Source organism: Triticum urartu, chromosome 3A (assembly GCF_056163025.1).
Source record: "Triticum urartu cultivar PI428250 chromosome 3A, HENAU_Tu73, whole genome shotgun sequence".
Classification (NCBI taxonomy): Eukaryota; Viridiplantae; Streptophyta; class Magnoliopsida; order Poales; family Poaceae; genus Triticum; species Triticum urartu.
The window spans coordinates 249,429,957-249,440,083 of record NC_141875.1 but is presented as its reverse complement, the minus strand read 5'-3'; the positions used below and the strand labels follow the sequence as shown (position 1 = coordinate 249,440,083).

The following is a 10,127-nucleotide window of genomic DNA, read 5'->3' as shown; positions in this document are numbered from 1 at the left end:
AATTTATTTTAGAATTTTTGGGGTTCCAGATCTTGCGTTAGCTACAGATTACTACAGACTGTTCTGTTTTTTGACAGATTCTGTTTTTCGTGTGTTGTTTGCTTATTTTGATGAATCTATGGCTAGTAAAATAGTTTATAAACCATAGAGAAGTTGGAATACAGTAGGTTTAACACCAATATAAATAAAGATTGAGTTCATTATAGTACCTTGAAGTGGTGTTTTGTTTTCTTTCGCTAACGGAGCTCACGAGATTTTCTACTTTAAGTTTTGTGTTGTGAAGTTTTCAAGTTTTGGGTAAAAGATTTGATGGATGATGGAACAAGGAGTGGAAAGAGCCTAAGCTTGGGGATTCCTATGGCACCCCAAGATAATCTAAGGACACCTAAAAGCCAAAGCTTGGGGATGCCCCAGAAGGCATCCTCTCTTTCGTCTACTTCCATCGGTAACTTTACTTGGAGCTATATTTTTATTCACCACATGATATGTGTTTTGCTTGGAGCGTCTTGTATTATTTGAGTCTTTATTTTTTAGTTTTCCACGATCATCCTTGCTGTACACACCTTTTGAGAGAGACATACATGATTCGGAAATTGTTAGAATACTCTATGTGCTTCACTTATATATTTTGAGTTATATAGTTTTTGATCTAGTTCTTCACTTATATCTTTTAGAGCACGTCGGTGGATTTGTTTTATAGAAACTATTGTTCTCTCATGCTTCACTTAGATTATTTTGAGAGTCGTACAAAATAGCATGGTAATTTGTTTTAATTATGGTAGGCATTCAAGATTAATTTTCTTCTTCTTATGAGTGTGTTGAATACTATGAGAAGTTTGATACTTGATAATTGTTTTGAGATATGGAGATGGTAATATTAGAGTCATGCTAGTCGAGTAGTTGTGAATTTGAGAAATACTTGTGTTAAAGTTTGTGATTCCCGTAGCATGCATGTATGGTGAACCGTTATGTGATGAAGTCGGAGCATGATTTATTTATTGATTGTCTTCCTTATGAGTGGCGGTCGGGGATGAGCGATGGCCTTTTCCTACCAATCTATCCCCCTACGAGCATGCATGTAATACTTTGCTTTGATAACTTGTAGATTTTTGCAATAAGTATATGAGTTCTTTATGACTAAGGTTGAGTCCATGGATCATACGCACTTTTCTTCCTTCCACCATTGCTAGCCTCTCTAATACCGCGCACCTTTCGCCGGTATCATACACCCACCATATACCTTCCTCAAAACAGCCACCATACCTACCTATCATGGCATTTCCATAGCCATTCCAAGATATATTGCCATGCAACTTTCCACCATTCTGTTTACTATGACACGCTCCATCATTGTCATATTGCTTTGCATGATCATGTAGTTGACATTGTATTTGTGGCAAAGCCACCGTTCATAATTCTTTCATACATGTCACTCTTGATTCATTGCATATCCCGGTACACCACCGGAGGCATTCACATAAAGTCATATTTTGTTCTAAGTATTGAGTTGTAATTGTTGAGTTGTAAGTAAATAAAAGTGTGATGATCATCATTTTTAGAGCATTGTCCTAGTGAGGAAAGGATGATGGAGACTATGATTCCCCCACAAGTCGGGATGAGACTCCGGACGAAAAAAGAGGCCATAAAAAAGAGGAAAAGGCCCAAATAAAAAAATGAGAGAAAAAGAGAGAAGGGACAATGCTACTATCCTTTTACCACACTTGTGCTTCAAAGTAGAACCATGATCTTCATAATAGAGAGTCTCCTATGTTCTCACTTTCATATACTAGTGGGAATTTTTCATTCTATAACTTGGCTTGTATATTCCAATGGTAGGCTTCCTCAAAATGCCCTAGGTCTTCGTGAGCAAGCGAGTTGGATGCACACCCACTTAGTTCCTTTTATTGAGCTTTCATATACTTATAGCTCTAGTGCATCCGTTGCATTGGAATCCCTACTCACTCACATTGATATCTATTGATGGGCATCTCCATAGCCCGTTGATACGCCTAGTTGATGTGAGACTATCTTCCCCTTTTTTGTCTCCTCCACAACCACCATTCTATTCCACCTAAAGTGCTATGTCCATTGCTCACGCTCATGTATTGCGTGAAGATTGAAAAAGTTTGAAAACACCAAAAGTATGAAACAATTGCTTGGCTTGTCATTGGGGTTGTGCATGATTTAAATACTTTGTGTGGTGAAGATAGAGCATAGCCAGACTATATGATTTTGTAGGGATAACTTCCTTTGGCCATGTTATTTTGAAGAGACATAATTGCTTAGTTAGTATGCTTGAAGCATTATTATTTCTATGTCAATATTGAACTTTTGTCTTGAATCTTTCGGATCTGAATATTCATACCACAATTATGAAGAATTAACTTGAAATTATGCCAAGTAGCATTCCACATCAAAAATTCTGTTTTTATCATTTACCTACTCGAGGACGAGCAGGAATTAAGCTTCGGAATTCTTGATATGTCTCCAACGTATCTATCATTTTTGATTGTTCCATGCTATATTATATTCTGTTTTAGACATTATTGGGCTTTATTATGCACTTTTATATTATTTTTGGGACTGGCATATTAACCGGAGGCCCAGCCCAAAATTGCTGTTTTTTTTGCCTATTTTAGGGTTTCGCAGAAAAAGAATATCAAACGGAGTCCAAACGGAATGAAACCTTCAGGAACGTGATTTTCAGAACGAACATGATCCAGAGGACTTGGACCCTACGTCAAGACATCAACGAGGAGGCCACGAGGTATGGGGCGCGCCTTCCCCCCTGGGCGCGCCCTCCACCCTCATGGGCCCCATGTTGCTCCACTGATGTACTCCTTCCTCCTATATATACCTACGTACCCACAAACTACCAGATACAGAGCCAAAACCCTAATTCCACCGCCGTAACTTTCTGTATCCACGAGATCCCATCTTGGGGCCTTTTCCGGAGCTCCGCCGGAGGGGGCATCGATCACAGAGGGCTTCTACATCAACACCATAGCCCTTCCGATGAAGTGTGAGTAGTTTACCTCAGACCTTCGGGTCCATAGTTATTAGCTAGATGGCTTCATCCCTCTTTTTGGATCTCAATACAAAGTTCTCCCCCTCTCTTGTGGAGATCTATTCGATGTAATCTTCTTTTGCGGTGTGTTTGTTGAGACCGATGAATTGTGGGTTTATGATCAAGTTTATCTATGAACAATATTTGAATCTTCTCTGAATTCTTTTATGTATGATTGGTTATCTTTGCAAGTCTCTTCGAATTATCAGTTTGGTTTGGCCTACTAGATTGATCTTTCTTGCAATGGGAGAAGTTCTTAGCTTTGGGTTCAATCTTCTGGTGTCCTTTCCCAATGACAGTAGGGGCAGCAAGGCACGTATTATATTGTTGCCATCGAGGATAACAAGATGGGGTTTATATCATATTGCATGAGTTTATCCCTCTACATCATGTCATCTTGCTTAAAGCGTTACTCTGTTCTCTTGAACTTAATACTCTAGATGCATGCTGGATAGGGGTCGATGTGTGGAGTAATAGTAGTAGATGCAGGCAGGAGTCGGTCCACTTGTCTCAGACATGATGCCTATATACATGATCATACCTAGATATTCTGATAACTATGCTCAATTCTGTCAATTGCTCAACAGTAATTTGTTTACCCACCGTGAATACTTATGGTCTTGAGAGAAGCCACTAGTGAAACCTATGGCCCCCTGGTCTATCTTCCATCATATTAATCTTCCAATACTTAGTTATTTCCTTTGCCATTTATTTTACTTTGCATCTTTTATTTCTCTTTATCATAAAAATACCAAAAATATTATCTTATCATATCTATCAGATCTCACTCTCGTAAGTGTCCGTGTAGGGATTGACAACCCCTTATCACGTTGGTTGCAAGGATTTATTTATTTGTGTAGGTGCGAGGGACTCGTGCGTGGCCTCCTACTGGATTGATACCTTGGTTCTCAAAAACTGAGGGAAATACTTACGCTACTTTGCTGCATCACCCTTTCCTCTTCAAGGGAAACCAACACAAGTGCTCAAGAGGTAGCAAGGGTCATACCTCCGGGTGTGCCAATTTCTGCGCGGCCAGCAAGGCCAACTCAATCTCGAAGACTGGGAAGAAGGCCGACGGCTTCAGGAGCAAGTGGGCCATGATGGACGCCAAGTGCGTCCACCCACACTTGATGCTGCCAACGGAGATTCCCCAGTCCGACAAGGGGTGGTCCTGTGCGAAGCTCACTGATGAGCGGGCGACATTGGTGCTGGAGCAGATGAACACCAACCTGAAGCCGGGCAATGCGAAGGCGGCAAAGGTGACATGGGCCATGCTCCTGAGGGAATTCCTGATGCTGCGCATAACCCCGCTTCAGGCGCGTACGCGCCCCTTGTGGGAGCTTGGGGACGAAGAGGACAAGGTTCGCCTGAGCCTGGAAGCCTTGTCCGACGGTGAGCTGGTTGCGGCTCTCCGCCTCCTGGTCGGGGATGACTAGGAGTACCCGCCGAGTGTCTTCACTCCCTTGTTCCTCCGCAAGGACGGGGCGCAGTTCATGGCTTCCAGGCCAACCTTTGACGGGCATGGGCTGGTGCCACTGGCGCCCACCGGGGGCCCTGCGGCGTCAACGCCGGTGGAGCTATCTTCTGGTGAGTCCTACAGGGAGGAAGAGGAGGATGAGGAGGAGGAGGAGGAAGAATCGGAGGTGACCCCTGAAGGGGTGGGGGAGACCTCCCCCTTGAGAAAAGCTGACCTCCTCTGCACCCTTCCTGACGACAATGAGGCTGACACTCGCCAGGAGAAGGGAGAGCCGCCCGTAATCCCGACGAGGGACCGATCGGCGCTGATCTCCTGGGATGCTGCTTCTGCTCTGGCGCCGCCTGGAGCCGCTCCCGGCCCAGCTACTGCTCCTGCTTCTGCTTCCGGAGCTGGCGCGCCCACGCCTCGGGTCGCGAAGCTCTCCAGCTTCAAGCTCCTGACGCGGAGGGACTACGTCACAGTGGATCAGTAAGTGTTCTCATCCTGCTTTGTTCTTGCTGCTGATGCTTGTTTCTGACTCTTCTTCCTTGTTGTGTAACTGGGCCGACACCTGCGGCGAAGAGGAGAAGGGAGGGCGAGGTGGTGCTGCTTGAGCGCAGGTCGCCTCTTGCGGCTGCGCCGCTCTCCATGAGCAAAGGTGGGGAAGGTGCTCGTGCTTCTCTAGCCCGATCATCCTCGTGAGGCTGGGTGGAGCATCCTCGGGAGAAGTCAGCCCCCGAGGCCCCACTGACTCGGGAGGTGCCAGGGTCCGGCTTGGGTGCTGAGGTCCAAGAGGCTCAGTAGCCTCCAACCTCCCAGGCCATGGTGAAGACGACGCCTCTAGCTCCTCCTTCTGCCGTGTTGTTGGCCCCAGGTTCCTCTGCTTCTCCTGACGTCCTGGAGCGGGCCCTTTCTGAGATGGCCCGGCTGCGAGAAGATCTCCAAAGCACCGAACCCCTCCTGGCGGCTGGGCGCCTGGAGCTGGTCTCTGGTTGGCTTCATTCTGACGTGTCCGTTCGGGCGGCGCTAAGCCAGGTCGCAGCAACCTCTGAGGGGGAGAAGCGAGCCGCAACTCAGGCAACAGTTGCTCGCGAGGCGGCGCTGAAGGACGCCGAGGCCACCCAAGGTCGCTGCCAGGTGCCGGTGGCCGAGCTGAATATCCTGCGTGATGAGTGTGCCGAAGATGCCCGTGGCCATAAGGCGGAGGAAGAGAGGATAAAGGCCCGGGAGGACGCCGTCAAGGGTCACAACGCCGAGCTGGAGCAGCTGGCGCAGGCGCAGGCCGCTGAGCGTGGCCGGCTAGAGGAGTTGGAGCAGAAGATGCAGGCGGAGAAAGCCGAACTTGATGCTAAGACAAAGGTTCTGGCCGAGGACCACGCGGCCTTCGCGCTTCGTGAAAAGAGGTCTTGCAAGGCTCTGAAGACACTCTATGAGAAGGGCTTGGAGAAGCCGCTGGCCACCAATGAGGACGGCCCCGCCCAGTTGCTTCCCTACTTGGTCGAGGCGCTTGAGGATGTCGTGAGCGGCATCGGTCCCATGGCAGAGGAAGAGGCTCGCGTCCTTTCTTCAGCCGCGCTGATGCGCGTCTTCAGCCGCCTCCATCTTCGTGATCCTGCCGCCCCCCTTGACGAGCTGCTGGAGCCCATGGCTGATGAACACTGTGCAGCTGCCGCCGCAGCTGTACAAGGTCAGGTGGAAGCCCTGCTGAAGAAGTTTGATGCCTTCGCCCCTGCGCCTTCGACCGGTGGTGCAGGTGAAGGCGATGCCACCCAGGAGGGGGCGCCTCTTGCGGGTGCCGGCAGTATCCAGGGATGACTGGCTTGTGGCTCCTTCCCTGTTGAAACTCCTGTAGCATGTAGCGTGCCTTGTGGAGGCGTTTAAACTTGTGTTTGATATTCGGAGAACAATATGTCTTGTAATATTTGCTTTGAGATTTTGCGATTTCCTTCCCATTTGCTTTACGTTCTACGTCGGCAGAGCCCGACCCTGCGCATACCTCAGCCGTCGTTGGGCTGACTGGATCACCAGGACAGACCAAGGAGTGAGGGGCTACATGGTGAGTTAGGCTCCTGAGTCTCGATTCTCAGGAGTCCCCCTTGACGCGCAAACAGCTTGTGGAAAGGAGATGCAATGGTAGGTCTAGTGTTCTACGTCGGCAGGGCCCGACCCCGCGCATACCTCAGCCGCCATTGGTCTGACCGGATCACCAGGACGAGCCAAGGAGTGAGGGGCTATGTGGTCAGTTAGGCTCCTGAGTCGCGATGCTCAGGAGTTCCCCTTGACGTTCAAACGACCTTCATACCTTGGCTCCGCTTGGGAGGGCGTGCGACAACCAGGTTCGCGGGACCTGGCAGGGTGGCGTATGCTTGGGCGTGACCCGAGCGCAACCCCCGTGCCCAGCCCTCTTGTGCGGCTCTCCCAAGGGGAGGCGTTGCGATGAGGCCAGACACCGAGCCCGGAGGCTCCCCGAGGTTGATACAGCCATGAGGCCGCCCTCAGTTGTTTATCACCAGGACGGACCATGGCGCTTCCGCACTTGCACGGGCATAGCCGCTCCTCGGCAGTGTCGACTGCCAACGCGGAGCATGGTGCTTCCACTTGTACGTGGGAGGGGACTCCCTACTGCGGAGAGCCCCCCGGGCGTGTACAGCCCCGCCCTGACATGTGGCTTCCACGACAGGGCTAGACGAGGTGTGTCTGGGCACTCCTGAGCCAACGTGGGACTCACGAGGCCCTACCTCAAGGCGGGTTGCGCCTGGTCTTGATTCTTGTTTGCTATGGTGGTCCTGCGAGGTGGTTAGACAACCTGCGCCGGACGAATCTCCTGAGGTTATCGCGTGAGGAGGCCTAGCACCAACAGCCCCAGGAGGTGACGTGAACGGGACCGGCCCGCCAGACAAAGCTCATCCGTTGGATTTATCAACGCTGCTGGGACGGGCCCGAGCACAGACGTCGTGCCTAACCTTCTCACGCGAAGGGTCCTGAAGAAATACGGTCGGCGCGCGGCTCCCGTGGTGGGTTACAATCAAGCAAGTGATAACCATAGATAGATTACGCATGAAAAGCAACATGCCACTGGGTCAGGCCCGTGCGGCTTGGGGATGATGTAGCCCGAGGGGCGCCCCCAGCAAGGTAAGATAAAGACATAAACAAGAAGGGATACATGCCACAGGGACGGACCCACACGGCCTAGGAATGATGCAGCCCTGAGGGCACCCCCAGCTGAATAAACTTGGAAAATGTCACCTAGTTTGGTTGCCGAAGGAGTGTTGAGGCAGCTGAAGGTACGCGACGAAGGGGTTGCTCCTCACGAGCCACTGGGGCCCCAAGCCCTGGGAGGCTCTGGGGGTCCAGGCGGTTCCTTGAGGACCATTGCCATCTCCGCCAGGACTGCGTGATGCCTAACCTCCTGACCCGCCATGACGCTCCGCAGGTTGCGCTGGAAGGCAGCAGCCACGCTCGGCAAGCCGAATGGCATGCAAATGTAGTTGTGCGGTGGACCCTCGCAGCGTCCAGCATGCGAAGGCCAGAAGCGCTCATGAGATGTGGCCCGGTTGAGCCATGGGATGTCGACGCAGGCGCGCATCTCACCACCCTCACCGGGGTGGGGAGCAGCGCTAGGTGGGCGGTGGTTGCCACGAATTGCTCTCGCCTCCTGAAGCTCCTGAGTGGCTTCGTCGACAAACTCCTGAGCGCCAGGTGCTCTTCGCCTGGCGCCCTCCTGAGGGAAACGTGCCGCGAAGCATGCCTCCACGTGGTGCATGAGTGCCTCCCTCGTAATGTTGGCAAGGTATGAGGCCCTCCAGAAGAGAGCCCCCGAGCCCTGCCTGAGGAGGGCATCGGGCGCACCTTCCTATGCGACAGAGGGAGGCGCCCCAGGTGTGGGCGCTGATCCTGACATGGCGCCACTTGCGGCGCCGTTCTCCTGAGGCCCAGGACGAAGTAGCTGCTTCTTCTTCTTGGGATGGCCTCAGGAGGGTACTCGCCCTTGCTGTCGGGGTCGCCGATTGCTGCAGCTTGGAAGGCACGCTTGAGGGAGCACACCGCGTCTCTTTCTTCGTAGGGGACCATGATGATTCCGCCGCTTCCTAGCATCTTGAGGACGTTGTAGCCATGGTGGGTCACCACCATGAACTTAGCCAGGGCTGGATACCTGAGGATGGCATTGTACGACAAACGGATGTGGGCGACGTCGAAGTCGATGAGCTCGGTGCGGTAGTTGTCGCGCTGTCCGAAGGTGACTGGGAGGCGGACCTGACCTATCGGGGTGGTGGAGCCATCGGTCACTCCTGAGAAAGGCTTGGTAGGCTGAAGCTGGTCATAGGGCACTTGAAGGTTGTCGAACATCTCGACGGTCAGGATGTTAAGCCCTGCGCCGCCATCGATGAGAGTCTTGGTTACTTGCACGTTGCTGATGACGGGTGAGCAGAGCATCAGGAGAGCGCCAGCGGTGGCCGCACACTTGAGCTAGTCTGCTGAGCTGAAGGTAATAGCACACTTGGACCACCTGAGCGGGCGTGTAGCTTCGACCTTAGGGAGGACTGCATTCACCTCGCGGGCAAACTGCTTGAAGATACGCTGTGAGGCTGGCGCTTGAGCTCTGCCCAAGATGCAGGCGATAGCACGCGGCTCCTGGAAGCCCCCAGCCCCCTCGTCTTGGTGGTGGTCGTCGTTCCTTCTTGGCAGTGGCGGCAGTGGAGGAAGCCCAACATTGCCCTGAGGACGGTCCTCGCGAGGCTGATCCCTCCAGGCACCTTCGCGAGGCTGATCTTGCCAGTGGTCCTCACGAGGCCGGTCGCGCCACTCCTGGCGTAGGCCCCGGTCATCCCAGCGTCCTCCGCCGCGTCCTCCCCCTGGGCCGTAGCCTCGGTCGTTGCGCTCAGGGCGTCGACCGAAGCATCCATCGCGCATGGTTCTGAGCTCTTGACAATCGTTGATGTTGTGGCAGTGCAGTTGTGGAAGGCGAAGAACGGTCAGCTGCCCTTGGATGACTCAGGCTGGTCCCTGCCGCGCTTTGTGTCCGGCTCTGCCGCGAGTATGGCTGCTCCCTTGCGCTTCACGTCCTTGGCCTTAGCTTTCTTCTCCTCTAGGTCGGTAGCTGGGGGCTCGAGAAGGGAAAGGCGCCCTTCCTCAGCCCTTGCGCACTTGGTTGCCAGGTTGAACAACTCCAGGGATGTGCACAACTCGTCGTGGATGGCGAGCTCCTCCTTCATCTTGACGTCGCGGACGCCATCGGAGAACACAGAGATGATGGCCTCGTCCGTCACCTTGGGGATCTTGAGACGAATGTTGTTGAAGCGCTAGATGTACTTCTGGAGGGTTTCCCTGGTTGTTGCTTGACGCGACGCAGGTCACCTGCAGCCGGAGGGCGGTCGCGAGTGCCCTGGAAGTTGTCCACGAGACGGTCGCGCATCTCATTCCAGGAAGAGATGGAGCCTGGAGGCAGGTTCAGGAGCCACGAGCGTGCGCCATCCTTGAGAGCCATGGGGAACCAGTTTTCCATGACTTTCTCGTCGCCGTTGGCCGCCTCGATGCTCAGCTCGTAGAGCTGCAGGAACTCCACGGGGTCGGGGGTGCCATCGTAGCGCGGAGACAGGTCTGGCT

The 10,127-nt window shown here is 52.5% G+C and overlaps 1 pseudogene; it reads right to left on the bottom strand.

Moving 5' to 3' along the window:
- Positions 1-6,488: 6,488 nt before the first annotated feature.
- On the bottom strand, positions 6,489-9,736 carry LOC147979360 (uncharacterized; annotated as a pseudogene).
- Positions 9,737-10,127: the final 391 nt, after the last annotated feature.